Source organism: Temnothorax nylanderi, unplaced genomic scaffold (assembly GCF_030848795.1).
Source record: "Temnothorax nylanderi isolate EJ_2023f unplaced genomic scaffold, tnyl_v1.0 TNYL_tig0054_pilon, whole genome shotgun sequence".
Taxonomy (NCBI): domain Eukaryota; kingdom Metazoa; phylum Arthropoda; class Insecta; order Hymenoptera; family Formicidae; genus Temnothorax; species Temnothorax nylanderi.
Genome location: NW_027249116.1, coordinates 272,896 through 288,255, shown reverse-complemented (window position 1 = coordinate 288,255; position 15,360 = coordinate 272,896). Strand labels below are relative to the sequence as shown.

Genomic DNA, 15,360 nt, shown 5'->3' with positions numbered 1-15,360 from the left:
TCCCCCTCTCCTTCCCTCTCAGATGCGCAACAGGGATTATTTCGACCCCGCCGATCCCGGAAATTAATATTCTCCGACCGCGAATAATACGTATCGCGGATTATCATCGCTCTTAACCGCGTTCGCGCGCACGTGCACCGGGCGTACCCGGGTTTCCGCGGAATTAATTTTAAACGGTGCTTGATATAACGTGCGCGCGATCCTTTACATTCGAACTATTTGCAGAGCCATTCCGCCGGATTCATAAAACTTTCACGGCCCGCTCGTGAGAGCTTGTGAGAGGCGAAGTCGGGATGAAGGCACGTTTAATTTTAAGGCTCGCTCGGCGATGAAACACGCGTTAAACCTTTTCACAAACCTCCCTCTCTCCTTTTCCTCCGATAAAAATGTATCGTTATTCCACTCTTAATATCGTATGTTTATATGCGCCCCGCTATATCGAGAATGTCTGAACGCAGCAAGAGACGGAGTCTCGATCTATATTCTTTTTTTTCTCTCTTTTTCCTCAAACGCGGAGACTAGCCGCAGTAACGTCGTGAGTATCCCGCAAATCGAGTAATAATTCGCGAGACACATTTAGGTGCCAGACGGACGTGTTTAAATTTATTCCTCGTCGACTCCATGCCAACGTGGCAGCCACTCCTCGTCCTTGTTTCTACGATGTTAACTGGCTTCGCTTAATTTATGAACCTTACGGATATAAAAGCCCCGGGCGCGCGTCTGGAGTACGCTTATCGCGCGATAAGGCACGACGTATTCTGCTTGCTTCCTACTTCTACGATTAACTTGGGCAACGATGCCGATGCCAATCTTTTTAATTTGTTTTCTTGGAAAAGAAGCACTTTTGCGTCAGCGCAGCGTGAAAAGTGGAGCTAATAGTGGCACGGAATGAGAAATGTAATTATCGCGTCGTCGAAAATCAGCTACTGACGCAAGTCGTAATCTGTATCGAATATCTACGAGCTCGGTGCTTGTTGAATATTTAAGATTATTTAACCTACGTTTCCTCTACTCAATTAATTTTCTTTTTTTGTATTCGTAACATCTCCAATTTGTAATCTCGATTAAAATACAAATGAGACTGGTGATTTATTCGATTTGCAAGATACGATGAGTAAAATAATGCTAAGGTCGTATCGCGGCAAAAAATGATCGCGCGTTAATTGTTTCCTGAAGAAATAATGGACATTGTTCATGATGAGGATAATATTTATTATTAATATGTTGCAATCTTTCAGTTTTTTAAATATATTTATTTTATTCCGAAATCAATTTTTAATGCTGTAATATTGTAGGCGATTGTAGGATGAGTTGAACTAATGTTCTACATTTTATCGAAACGCTAATGATGCGTTACGTGCCATTGCCAAGTATCACATTTATAATTTTAGAAGTTATCTTATTTCATTTGACGTATGAGTCACGATATGATAATACGATGTGGCAAGCTACTCTGTCAATAGAAACATTTGACATTAAATGTTACATTTTTTACGCGTTATCTCTATTTAAGGTAATAGACTAGGTACATCGTTTATCTTCGAATAGGAATATTTTTATTTTAAAATAGTTATGGAGCCAATTCATTGTATATGCCGTACGTTGAAAGATTAGTTGCACATTCTCGTAAATTACAATGTCAACATATATTTCTTTAGAAACTCTTCAAGTCAAGTAGCCTTGGCAAAGACCGCTGAATAAAAGGTTTGCGCTGCCATATAACTGATTGTGAGCATTGAAATTTGTATGACACGAGAACGTGTTACAAATGTTGTTTTCCGTACATTGTGATTGTACGCGCGAATTTATTTGCTCGAAAATTAAAGTCTCACGGCGCGACGGCGCAAATTTATTTTACACACACGTGGGCGTTAAACGCACGTATGGTAAATCGCGCAGTGTAAATCGCTTTCATAACTCGTAATCGAATTGCCCGACGTGAAAGTCGAACGAGAGGCAACTGCACCTCGATTTCTTTTACTTCCAGGTAGAGTTCAATTTAGTCTCAATTGCCGTGAAGTATATCTCCGCCTTTCTCCTCCAGTATTTCGACCATCGCGCTCGCGGCGGCGAATGTTGGGGGAAGATTGCACTTGTATCGCATCGCATAAATTTTATTCCTAGCAGGCCCGAGGCTCGCTCTCGCTCCACCGTGTTTTCGCAAAGTTGTAAAATACGGTTGCCTAATTAACACAAAGGTTTCCGATCGTTATTTAACGCGCAATAAAAGTTCGTTAATTAGAGCTCGCACTCCGAATTCTCATTGCCGTTGTCAATCTCGACAAATATTTCTGATATCAAATGAAAGAACTGGTGTTTTTTGTTTAATATATACGTTTCCACAGATATTTAACGGCGTAATGAAACGTGCCGAGTAAAGTTGTTCATAAAAGAGGAAAATACATCGTGAGTTAGTCTGCTTTTTTTATTGCCTGGTCTATTTGTGGCTGTCGGCGCTATTTACTAAAGGTATACGAGGAGGGGGGTAACGTTATTTAATAATCCGGAATAACTATGTAAAACTTTGCCACCCGCTCTTGTTGGTTCCTCGCTGAAAACTTTTTCTCACCCTCATCGCGACGGCGACGGCCGTACTTTTTTTCTTCGGGCAGTTTTCTTAAACTTTCGATGCACGCGCGCGACATTTTCGAGCAATAAGAAGTTTGTCGCCGCGACATACAGCCGTCCGAGAAGCCGTTTTCGAAGCGAAACTAGCGAAGTGGTCGATTATTTTAAATAATTGCGTCATTGCTGAATACAATCAAATTGATAATATCCTGGAAACATTCCTTAGCCATAAAGCTTCGTATTTATTGACGCGCGAACATGCATACCTCTAGAAATAGCATACGCGCCGCCGTGATTATAATTAACATATTCATTATTCAATTCAAGACTTCCTGATACGAACAATCGCTTAATTGACGTAATCACATTAATATGAAACATTTAAAAATTTTGTGTCAATGGAAGTCCACTCTCAATTTTGTGTTAAAATAACTCATACGTCGTGTTATTTTTGACATTTAGAAATGTTATAAATGTCGATATAACATTTCTAAATGTCAAAACTAACACGATGAATGAGTTATTTTAACACAAAATTGAGAGTGGACTTCCATTGACACAAAATTTTTTACTGTGTATGAAACATTTAGCAAATTCTTTCATATTGATTGATCCATACAAAAAAAAAAGGATAAAGATCGACTATTTTAATTATTATTTTAAGAGACGTTTTTTCGAATAAAATGACAATTTCTTGTTCCCTCGACGACGCATGTAAGGGCCGGTGAAAGTATTGTCGAATCCCAAGTCGCTTAAATCCCATGGAATTCATTCGTTCGCCGCCACCGAAGTCGGGAAGGGAAAACTACGATCGCCTTGAATGTAATTGGCGCGGCGGACCGACTTTGCCTCTTAATGCGCTCTCTGCAGTATTTTGATGCCGGGTAGGCCCCACGTGAAAGCGGGGAAAAAAAGGACCGAGGGAAAAGAGAAAGAGAGAGAGAGAGAGAGAGAATGGGAGAGTCGACGACGAGGCGGGATATCGGCATGCTCGGAATGAAGGGGGAGCCGCGGCGAGGGCGGAATAGAGCCGGAACGAAAAAAATACGTCGTAAAGCCGGATTAATCCGCGCGCTGGTCGCGCCGCCGCCGCCAGAGCTCATTGATTGCATGGAATCCGCGAGAGAGAGAGAAGCTTCCTGCTTTTCTATTGTCACACACGCGGCGAGAGACACCGCGCTGGCGCGTTTTCTGCCTACGGATAAATTGGCAAGTGCGCGTCTCCCGCGCGTAATCAATAGGTGGATCGCTTTTGTGCGGGAGTGAGCGGAGCAAGGTCGCCTGGACCGGGACGCCGCGCCGCACGCGGCGGATGCTGCGTGCGCGCGTGTCGCGCGTAGGTAGATTTATTCCCATATAAAATCAGGACGACAGAATTGATCGAGGTACAACAATGTGTATCTGGAATTTTGGGAAATAGTAATTCGATAGTAAATGCAAACTGCACGCTCGACGTTTTAACAACTACTGAATTATCTGTTGAATTTATTTTCGTACACGAATCGCGAGAGTGCTGAATTAGAATGAGAATGAGAATGAGAATTTACTAAAATGTTAATGTAATTTCATTAATGTCTCATTTCGTGGAAAAGCCGATAGTGTACGTAGTAGATTTAATTTGATTCTCATACGTCGCTCCGGGACATCGATGTTCGCTGTATTAATGTTATAACCCCGGCAGCTTTAAGCGGAACGCATATATGACGAACACGACATGATAAACGGCGGGCGGAGAGAGAAGACTAATAAGCCGATTAAGATGAGTTTCAACGCTGCATTATTGTTTACGGTGTATCATTCCGGCTGCGTGTTGGCGTCGACGCTCCCGCGCATTCCTACAACTAAATGTCACCGTGGGGGCTACGGGCGCATAAAGATCACGTAAGTGCACAGCGCGGAAAAGTGAGCGAGCAGCAGTTTCTCTACCGCGATCTGTGCCAAGTCTTCAATAATACGCGGAACCGCGAGCCGCGTACATTTCTCACGGCTCTCCCAGGCCAAGCCTCGATGCCACGTGCGTCTGGAATCGTTTTGCCGCCGAGGTAATCTGATTTTCGCTCCGCGTTGTCCGGTGCTGAATCTCGAGCCGCGCGTCGCTTATCGATCGTTTCACATCGCGCAGGGAGAAAAAAAATTTGTCGGTTGTTCGAACGGCGACGTTCAATCGCGTTTGTGATTTTTTCCGCGCTTTTAAACCCCGCCGGTGTTTCTCGTTCCGCGCTCGTTCGCGCGCGTGTTGTTTCGCGTCCGTTTCCCGGTGCGGACACAATTCCGCGAAACAAACGCGTCGCTTCGACGCGCGTTGTATTTGCCGGCCAAGCGCGTTCGCTCGCGTGCTACATTGGCCGACGCGGCATCGCGGCAGTCAGCTCGCGCCGATAGAGGATTACATTTTCACGGCTGTGTAATACATCGTGGGTCTTATCGATCGTCCGTGGAAATACAGGCTGCCCTCAAACCGCCCTTCGTGTGGTTTTTTTTTAACTGTTCATTCCTTGACTAATTGGAGATTGATATCGAGAAAAAAATGTATTCGAGATACCGATAGTTTTTGCGCAATTAACAATTTAAATGAAAAGACTTGTTGCGAATTAAATTTCACGAAAACTGAATTCATCGATTAATTTCCAGTGGGCTATGATATAAATTCGGCTCTAATATAATACAATAACTACACATTTGCCGAATCGTCATTGTCTTTTTTTCACGTTAAACGCCAGCCAATGTTCTTTCGGCTGGCTTATCTTGCGTGGTGACAGTTACTTCTGTTTCATTTAACCGCCGGCACACGCGATATACTGGAGATTCATGCACGCGCGCGTCACACAACGCTGCCTTGAAATTTTACGCGCTGCTTCGTTCCCGCGCTTAAACCATACGATCGTATCGTGTTTAAGCCTTTAATAAGATCGGCAGATTGCACACCTCTAACACGTGATAAGTTCCGAGTATCTTCGCGAATAGCGCTCTGTTTAAATACCTTGTTTTCCGCCGAGCGGAACCGCCTCGCATCCTCGCGTCACGCATCGCGGTCTGCATCGAGATACAATATAGATCCGCGCTTAAAAATAGATAAAGCGACTCGCGGTGATTCAAGCGATGTAGGTCGCACGCAACGGACGTCTCTGTCTGTCATCCTCCATCTTCCACACCAGCCACCTCGTCCGTCGCGATACACTCGTCGAGCAAAGCCGAGGCTCCGAATAATATCGTCATTAAGTTCGCACCGCGCCGCGCCTCGCCGCGCCGCGCCGCGAGGCCTCGGATTCGCAATCGGGCGTGCTCGTTAATTAAATGCGACGCGCAATTCCGAAAGTCAGCTTTGAGCGGTGAGACTCGTGCGAAATTAACTCAATGCAGAAAGTACTTTTCACGTAATCTCGCACGAGTATACGCTTAAGTTTATATTTAATTCACCGTTGTTGTAATTATGGCGTGGTTTTCCCTAAAATAATAATTTATGAATTTATATTTAATATTTCGAGAAGTTTAGGATGTGGAATGGTCTCGAAATCTTTGAGATCACAGTGTATAGATTCATTTCGAGAGGAAGAAAAATGCGGAATATTTTTCTACGCAAGCGAGTGGAATACATTTATTTTTCGAGATTGGACAAATATATTGCACCATGCGAAACGAATGCATCCGTGCGTCTGCAGCTGCGCGTCTCGCGAATTGGCGGACGGTAACGTCGCTTCATTCGCACGGGTCGGCTGCGTGGGCATCGCGATGTCGGTAACATTCTCGGCACCCTGAAATCGATGTTGCCGGAAGAACGATGTGCATGCGATGTGCATGTGCAAAGCGATTGACGTGCATCTGCGCGATTGATGTACCGGCGATCAAGGCAGAGCACTGTTCAGAGAACAGAAGGAAGCCGAACGCGTTATGCGCGCGATGCACCTGTTGTTTATCGTTCCTAGAATACACATCACGTACTTTGTAGGATAAATCAATGAAACGCTAAATACAAATCTGCGGCACGATATGGCGATTTATCTTGTCTTGCCGAAAATTTGTAATTTCCGAGATCTAACGGTGCGCATCTTTTATTCGCTGAGATATATGAATGTCGTTTTTTTTTAGCTGATGAGAGAGAGCGTTTATAAGATAAATAAATTTGTATTTACAGTATAAATCCCGAATACAGCATAAATTATGAATTACCGTTGAAATCACAGAGACCGATGTTTTAGTTGAGATGTAATTATAAACGCGTTGTATCTTATCTTTACATGCCACCTAGCCTATTTATTTCTTATGACTTATCATATATCAGTTTTATAACATAGGCGGTAGATTCAATCGTATTGAGATAGCGAGATTACGAAGGCCAGACGAGATTCTTCGAATTCATTCGGTACGGAGGGTACACGCGAGTTTTTCCCTTTCTTTCTTTAGTTTCCCGATATTTACGCTAAGCACTCGCGGGAACGGAACTCTTTCGACCGCGGCGGTAATGCGATTTTCGCTCGAATGCCACCGGCGCGGCGCGACCGACCGCCGGAAGATCGTGCGAGGAGATGCATCGCGCCGACTACCTCGAGCCGCGGAAATGGAATACGGTCATTAGCGTGTCGAGGGAGCGAAATCCAATTAGTCTCTTGCGCCGAGGTTTCGTGCGGATACCGCGAAATAAGGGAAGATCTCGCTCTCTCTTTCTCTCTTTTTCCGTCTCTTCCCCTTTTCTTTCGCGGAGGAATAAGATCGAAGAAAGAGGAAAAGCAAAAAGGGTAGAAATGGGTAACTTCTTGACTCTGTACTTAGCTAGAAAAATTATTTTTAATTAGCTTTAACGAGTGGCATGAAAAAATTGGCAAACTTTTTAAAACGAATCTTTTTCGTAGAAACTTGCTGGTAGTTTCTGAAACTTAGGTTTCATAAATCTTTATATAGATCTGATTCCTGGAGAAGGGGATCAGGCTTCGGTTGCACGTCGTCTCGCGTCCGCTTCGACGATTATGCTAATGCGCCTAGTTGCGCATCTCGCTCGCATGAAACGCGCATGCGCTTGAACGTCGATAAATATTTATTGATGTAAGACGAGCCGGCTGAATAATAATAAATGGTCTCTCTATTTCGCCCCGTCCGGCTCTCCACCCCCGGGCTCTCTCTCTCTCTCTCTCTCTCTCTCCGCTCTTGCACGTGCGCGCGCATCTATGTACGTGTTTATTGATGTAACTCGAGACAGTCGCACGCAGTTAACAGCCCGTAAACATAGAATGCACCGAGGATATACGAGTGTTTTTCGTGTTCGCCTCTGGCATCCACTCTCCGGAGCCGAGTGCCGCTCGAGATTTCTCTATGACATTAATCCTCGCAGCGCTATGCATCTTACCCACGAGGACCGCGCTTGTGGAATAACGTGACCGCGGATCCTGAGAAAACGAATTCTGCTGGAAACGATGATAAAGCGGCTTAGCGTTCTCGCATACATCCAAAAATGCCTCGTAGAATAAATTTTATAATTTTGACCGCGAACGAGATATTCATTAAATGATTGTCGGAAAATCACACTTACATTCAACAATATCTATCTGTTATTTGAAACCGATAAATCCTAACATTTGCGATGGCGATAAAAATAGTAAAAAGTTTTTTCAGATCGCGCGAAGTAACATGATTCATCATGTACATGTTCTACGAGTATTGATCTGGTTTGGCAGCTTGAGTTTAGCGTCGCAATTATTCCAACCGGAAATATCGATTGGCGGGCAGCGAAAAAAGCGCGACTCGGAGTCTCGGCGCCGGTATTCCGGGGCGCACGTCTCACGAGGGGCTGCAACGCAGCCACGAAGAAGAAGAAGGGTGGTTCACCCTCCTTCTCTCTCCTCTCCCTTCCCGTTTTTCTTGCGGAGCACTCGTACAATAGACGCGATTTCATTCGTAGGCAGGTAGAGGTAGGTGATGCAAACGAATAAGAGCGATTTAACGGCGGTTTAGGCCCGACGCGACGGTTTTTTTCTCTCCCTCGGACGAACGAGAGACAAATCGAACTATACGCTCGCTCGCTTCTCTCACTCTTTCTCTCTTATCTACCGTGAATCCACATTTATCCACGTATTATTCGTCCATTCGCTGAATGCCTGCAAGTTCAGTGATCCGGATACCCATCGCGAAATCGCAGCCGGCGATGTTCGCGACATGACGTGGCACGGGCGACACGCGTACATTAGTCTACGCGAGAACGCACGGCCGGATAGGCAAAAATGGATGAGCTCGTCAAATGGAATATTTGAAAAACGCAAATGGAAGTTCACCGGGCTCCAGAACGACCCGTCAATTTTTGCGCGTGTTAATTCTGCCATTCTCGTGTCGATTACAGCGAACGGTTTTGACGTTGTTTACTCGCCGGCGGCGAATTGCATTCTCGCCACATTTTATATAGAAAATAGACATTTCTATATTTATGTTGAAACTATACGTGTGCGTATGCATGATAGAGTATAATGCGCGGCTTTACGAATAAATGAATTGAAATTAAAAGCCTCTATATTATTTGACTAATTTCTTCCATCTGAGTTTGTTACCGCGTCAAATTTTAACGTAATAATTATCGCTGTAATCGGTGCATGGTTATTTGCCGATGATGCCATTTATTTAATAGAAAACGATATGTAACCACTGGCGATCGATGGACGCAAGGTGACACGTCGTTACACATTCGGAGCGAATTGAAATATTTATAACGCTCTATATCGCGTTTCTGGGTTGAGTTTCTACGTAATGAGCATTAACGTTATCGATTTAATTGTGCTGCCCATCCATAAAAGTTTCAATGACTCGGAATCGGTAGCTCGTACGCCGTGATTTATAGCTTTCCATTAATCTTTCACGTTCTTATGTTCCCTTTACTTGGTTAGACGTGCAAATGGAACGGCCAGCGACGCCGCTTTTATTTCATTTCTTGCGTCACCTTCAAGTAGAATGTCAATTGTAATTAGTTCGGTTTTAATGCCATTGACATGACACGGACGGAAAAACATAGCTTCCTGTCGATCGATTAATCACCCGATAACTGCCCGCAAATCCAGTTTGTCGCTAACGAGAATAAAGCGCGAGACAAAAATTCATTTTGACAATATATCTATTTTATTTTTATCTCCAATTCCCGATTAAACTCGGGTAGCTAATCGTATTAATGATAAATGCTGTACGAATACTTGCCCGATACCTCTCCTCGTACAACCGTGAGACCGAAAACTCAGCTGCAACAGCTGCGCGGGGGAAACAAAGTTGCTTGTGATCACGAGCGAAAGCACGATGGAGAGAGAGGGGGTTATATCCGCGGACATCGAGGTAATATGCGTCTTTATTTATTCATCTCTTTCCGCTCCGAGCTACGCGAGCCATCGATAGCGCGTATCGATTTCAACGAACCTGTGCGCTCGTGTCATCGGCAACGAAACGGTCTCTATCTCCGTCCGAGATCTCTATCCAAGTCGCGCGAGCAGTTAATTGAGAAAGTTAACGTCTACGTTCTATCTCCGCGGGGGTCGTGGAGAAAAAAAAAGTATAATTGACCTCGACATTGCGACGAGGTTTCCGCAGATACGCGCCGCGGAAGCTACTATGGACACACGAGTCTTCACGCGCCCGTCAAACGGTTTATTTCAGCACGATATCGCGGCGCGCAACCGGTTATCGGATCCCAACAGTTCTTGCGGCGCTCGGGCGGGTAATTTTCTACGCCAGCGATGAAATATTTCGAGGCTCCGTAGTATTAATTGGTCGTGATTCGTACGTTCTGCATCGGAGCGGTTCACTCGTGGTCGTGATTTGCGACTTATGTCTGCGACTCGACGCAACTGTTAGATTACAGCGTAGCGCGCTTTGCGCTACGCGAAATCTCGTGAAATGGCTTTAGTTTGCGGTGATAGACCCTAGCTTGCAATTTTGTGCTATCAGCTATGTTACCACTTTGTATATAGAACGGCCCGACGTCGCGGATATAGTCGTCCCCGGGTCGTTAGCGTGCGTTATGTAAAAGTGATTGCAAAACGACGGGGAATGTGGGAAACAAATGTTCGGCTGTGCGCGTAAATACGCGCGGATTGCGAAAGTTTCATCGAATATGATATATCGCGATTCCGAGAACCGCGGCGTCTCCGCGGTCTCGCGATAAATGATGCTTTATTATCGTAGAAATGGCGCAGTTTAGCGATAGACGTGCTTTGCGTCACGGATCGATGCGACGTGCCGGTCTTTCCTAGTTAGAAAATGCCACCTGTGCCCGGGCTGACTCATGATGCACCGTACATGTCTGTTATACCGAACGCAACTAATACGCGAGGTGTTTCAAATTCATCGAGCCATCTTCTGATCTTCTTTCGGTCTTTGATCGATTTACAGGTCAATTTTTCTCGCACGGTTTCGTAAAAATTATTCACTAATGTGCGTTTAGTGGTAAAAAATCTTGCGAGCGATTCCATTATTATCATTAACGATAATAAACGATATGAACGTTTCGATGTTCCGCGCAAAATCGCTCGTACACGCAGTCGCGAGAGACGGAAACTCGTGCGCTTTTGCTCGCGCAATAATAACGACCATCGCGCTTTTCCGCGTCGGTGTTTTAATGTCACTACACAGCGCGACTCGTGCACGTGCGCAGCGACACGTGCGAATGAAAGAGGAGGACGGAGGGAGAAAATGAGAGAGACGAAGAGAGCGTCCATCCATTAACTAAATGCTAGGAAAATGTTATTGCTACTCGCATGAAATAACCATCCGACCGGAGTGCGCCGCGGTTCGATGTCATCTGCAACGATCGCCAACACTGTCATCTCGTTTCTCTCTCTTTTCAACGTCGCGCCGACGGCGACGGCGACAGCGACGGCGACGGCGACGGAGGTTTTCTCACTGGTTTCTCGCCGGTTTCTACCATCTTTTCAGCTCGCGATAACCGAGCTCGAGGTAACTGGAACCCAGTAATCCGGACGGCTGAAGCGACAAACTTTGGCGACACTGTACTTATTTACTTACTTTACGCTCTTTGAACCTCTCCTAGCTCGCTTCTTTCTCCACGTTGCTCCGTAGTTAAGTACTTAAGTGTATTATAATTACGGTCGCTTCGTTTGCCGATTTGTAGCTGAGAGAGAGAAAGAGAATGAGATTGCTTATCGTTATGTGAACGATTATACGTAATCTTTCCCGTGCTTTGTGTGACCCTAATTATGAGCTATTGTTACGACAATTGACTTCGTAGCACTAATAAGAATCTTGTTTTACGAGATCCAGAGCCTTGAAGTATATCGTACAATAAAAGTGTGCGCGAAAATTTCATAAAGAGAATCATTAAACTCTATAATATTAAGTAATTTATATATCGATATCTCTCTCTCGCATATGCGTTCTGTCTTTATTCCGTATCAAATAGCTATACTTTATCACATATCCCACTTTTATGGCTAATGTCGCGATAAAATGCGTAAAATACATTTGTTATCGGTGCCATTTCCGAATCGCAGACATGTATTTTACATTTATTTCGCGCGTCGTTATCGACTACGCGTTAGACGCATGGCGATCGATCTTCGATGAAATCCGCGGCGCGCACGCGAGAGATATAATCCATGGTAGCGTAAATCGTCGCGTTCGCGCATTCCAATCAGCGGCGGAGCGGCGCGGGTCGCATAACCGCTGCGCCTCGCCGTGTCGCCCCCGCGTCGCATAGCGTCGCGTCGCGTCGCGTCGCGCAAATCGTCGGCGTAATAACGTTAAATCGGGTATACTCGCGCAGCCCACGGGGGCTAAAGCCCGGCCGCGCTGGCACAAGGTGCAAGCAAAGAGGGTTGCGGGAGGGTTTTGCAGGAGGAGCAGCGGGTAGGAGGAAGAGGGGGTGCGGCGGGGTTGCGCGAGGTGGATGTGGGGTGAGGTTCTCTCGCGAGGGTGGAGGAGGTGCAGCGGAGAAGGCGATCGATGCACCGTGCCCGGCCATACGGCGATGCCTGAGTCAGCTTTTCGCGAGCATTGGCCGCCGGCATTACGGCTGCGCTCGTTGTGCGGAATAGAGAAGGGCGGTAGAGAGGGTGGGCGGCAGGCGGCAGGCGACGGTGCACGGGGCAGGGGCGAGAGAGGGAGGAACATCGAATCGTTTCCGGCGAACGCAGCCCCCGCGCGCGCGGGGCGAGTATACCGGCGCGGCGGCGGCGGCGGGCTGCAACGCGCATCGGGTAGAAGTGACGTACCAAATGAATATCAACAAGCGCAGCCTCCTCCCCCTGCTTCAGCGTTCTCTCTCTCTCTTTTTTTCTCTTTCTCTTTTTTATCTCTCTCGTATATTCGTGTGGGGAAACGAATTTTATTTCCGCGGGCGTGGCGCGCGCGCGGACACGAACGACTGCTCGGATTCCGTTTTTCCTGCCCGCCGCACCGCCAGCTGCTGTTCCGAACCCCGGCTATGGCCGATCGAAGTGGCCCGGGGAGAAGATGCCGTCGTCGAGAATTTTCCCGTCGAGACGCGAGACACCGCGTGCGCCATCACCCCCCTTATGGGCCCGATCAAGCAGTAGCCGTTATTGCCGGATGTTAATGCGCGTTTGATGTGTTTATGATTAAACTGTTTATGTTACCATAAAGTCATCAGAGTTGTACGAGTGACGAGAATTGAATTGGTTGCTTCAAAAAGAGTCGTATATTAAATGAAAAACATTTTTATTTAAAATGATATAATTATTCATAAAATAGATACAGTTTATAATATACTGCTTGATTCGGTTCAAATTTGAGGTAAATAAAACGAGAGTAATGACATTTAAAATAAAATCACCAAACGGAAGCAGAAAGCTGTGTATCGTTGTTTGGTTGCTAGGGAAATGTAGCGTGAAAAACAAAATTCTATTAACGTGTCAAATCCGAGGCAGCAGGTTGGAGAGGCAAATAAAGTAGGTTGAAGAGGTGAATGAATATCAACAAACACGGGACTCTGGGCGAGAACTGGATTTTATTTCCGCGGGCGTGGCGCGTATGATTTTTCTTCATCTACCTTCTTCCGTTCGTCTCCGGTTCTACTTTTCTTTCGATGTTCTCAACCCGCCGTATTCTCCTCTCGACCGCTCCTTCCGACTTTTTCGTGTGGTCGCATAAACGAATCTACGAGTCGTGAAAAATGACGCTAAAAAAACAACGTGATGTACGAATGTTCGTGATCTCGTGAACTTCCGGTATGTTCAGAATCACTTATATCATATTTATTTTTGTATGAGTGGCCGGACTAATTCATAAGATCTAATATTCAGCTAATATAAAGCTATATTTATCTCATTGAAATTTCGTGCTTTTTTATATATCCGCCGCGATTAAAATTTGTGAAAACGGTGATATTGCAGCAATTTCGAATTTTTTAATATTTTAGCAAGCAATGAAGCAAAATTTATCTTGTTTAAACAGAAGAAAAAATATGGTTGTCACGCAGTTATAACAAAAAATAGCGGAATTTCGAACAATTTCATTTTACTGAATTTTCCGAGTTGCTCGGTTTCACTCGTTTATCTTCGACATTTTTGCAGGCAGGTTTGTTTAAAAAACGTATCAAAAAGTATCAGAGAGGAAGAGGGGGAGGGTGAGTGTTTGACACGTTTTTTCTGAAAATATCTCCCATTTTTTTTATCGGCTGCCGGATAACGCGATTCGATTGCGAGCGATTGGTCCTCGCGAGTAAATTTCACGAAGAGCCGCATTATAACCGGCGGATATTCGGATATATCCGCGGGTGTAGCGGCGTGACAGATGGCACTCCCGGTAATTGCATCGGGGATATAACGCACGAGCCGGCGTGGAAAGCGGTTCGATCTGCACCTCCGCGTATCAATTGGTCCACAATGCCAGCCGCGGAGAAACGTGAAGGGAAAGGAAGTCGGAGGAACAAGGAGGCGGAGGCGAGCGTATAGGGTGACTCTAAAGTAACTCGTCAAAAGGAGGAGTATCCTCCGATCAATTTGCAATTGATTTTTCTTCAACAGAGAAAGAATTTTATGTGAAAGTAAATAAAATTTAAATACAAATCTTCATTCTCTTATACTTGAGTTAAAGCAAACGTTACTTTAATTAGAAATGTATTTATCTGAAAATTATGAGGAGTTACGAAAATGTAAATCCGATAAAGAGTTTAATTGTCGAGAGGATATTTCGAAATAAAGCATATTTGCAAAGTTTAAAGACTATTGGAGTCACCCTGTATGAGGAAAGAAATGCGCGACACGTACGTATGTGCGTGTGTGTGAGAAAGAGGATTCATACGCTCGAAACGCGGTCGAAGCGGGAAGAGGGAGGCAAAAGGAGAAGCCAATTAATTTTACGATGGCAAACAGTGAGACTGTCGCAACGCCGTTTCTGCAGTTCAGCGAAGTAATTAAAGTTTAAATTGTTTTGAAGAACAATAACGCCCCGGCTCCTTCCCTCCCTTCCGCTCGCCCTCCTACAACACTTCGCCGTGTCTATTCGGGGACGACGTGTCGTCTCGTTCTCTCCTCGTCGATGTTCTCCGATCTAGCGCGGAGGGACAGAAGGGACGTCGAGGAGGGGTCACATAATGAGATCCAGACTGAGACGTTCCGGAAGTCAGAGAGAACGTCCGTTCCGCGAATATTGTTCACGTCTGGCCGCAAATGCGTGCGATGTGTACCGGTGATTGTGTATCGACTCCATTACAAGCCATTACGCACTATCGCTCTAATTATCCCGATGTAGCGATGTGGACCGGCGTTCGTTGGCGTCCGATAATTAAAGTAGTAACGAATACGTCGGATTCGATTAAATCGAAATTAATCGTCATTAAGCGTAATGGCGTGT

At 45.4% G+C, this 15,360-nt stretch overlaps 1 protein-coding gene and 1 long non-coding RNA gene across 9 annotated transcripts in view; both read left to right on the top strand.

Moving 5' to 3' along the window:
- LOC139772826 (uncharacterized) overlaps window positions 1-15,360 on the top strand; it is a 203,622-nt gene that overhangs the window by 12,667 nt on the left and 175,595 nt on the right. The window lies entirely within an intron of this gene.
- Window positions 3,217-15,360, top strand: part of LOC139772924 (uncharacterized) — a 101,262-nt gene continuing 89,118 nt past the window's right edge. The window contains exon 1 of the long non-coding RNA XR_011718226.1: window positions 3,217-3,904. This is a non-coding gene — a long non-coding RNA (uncharacterized lncRNA). The remainder of the gene's footprint in view (window positions 3,905-15,360) is intronic.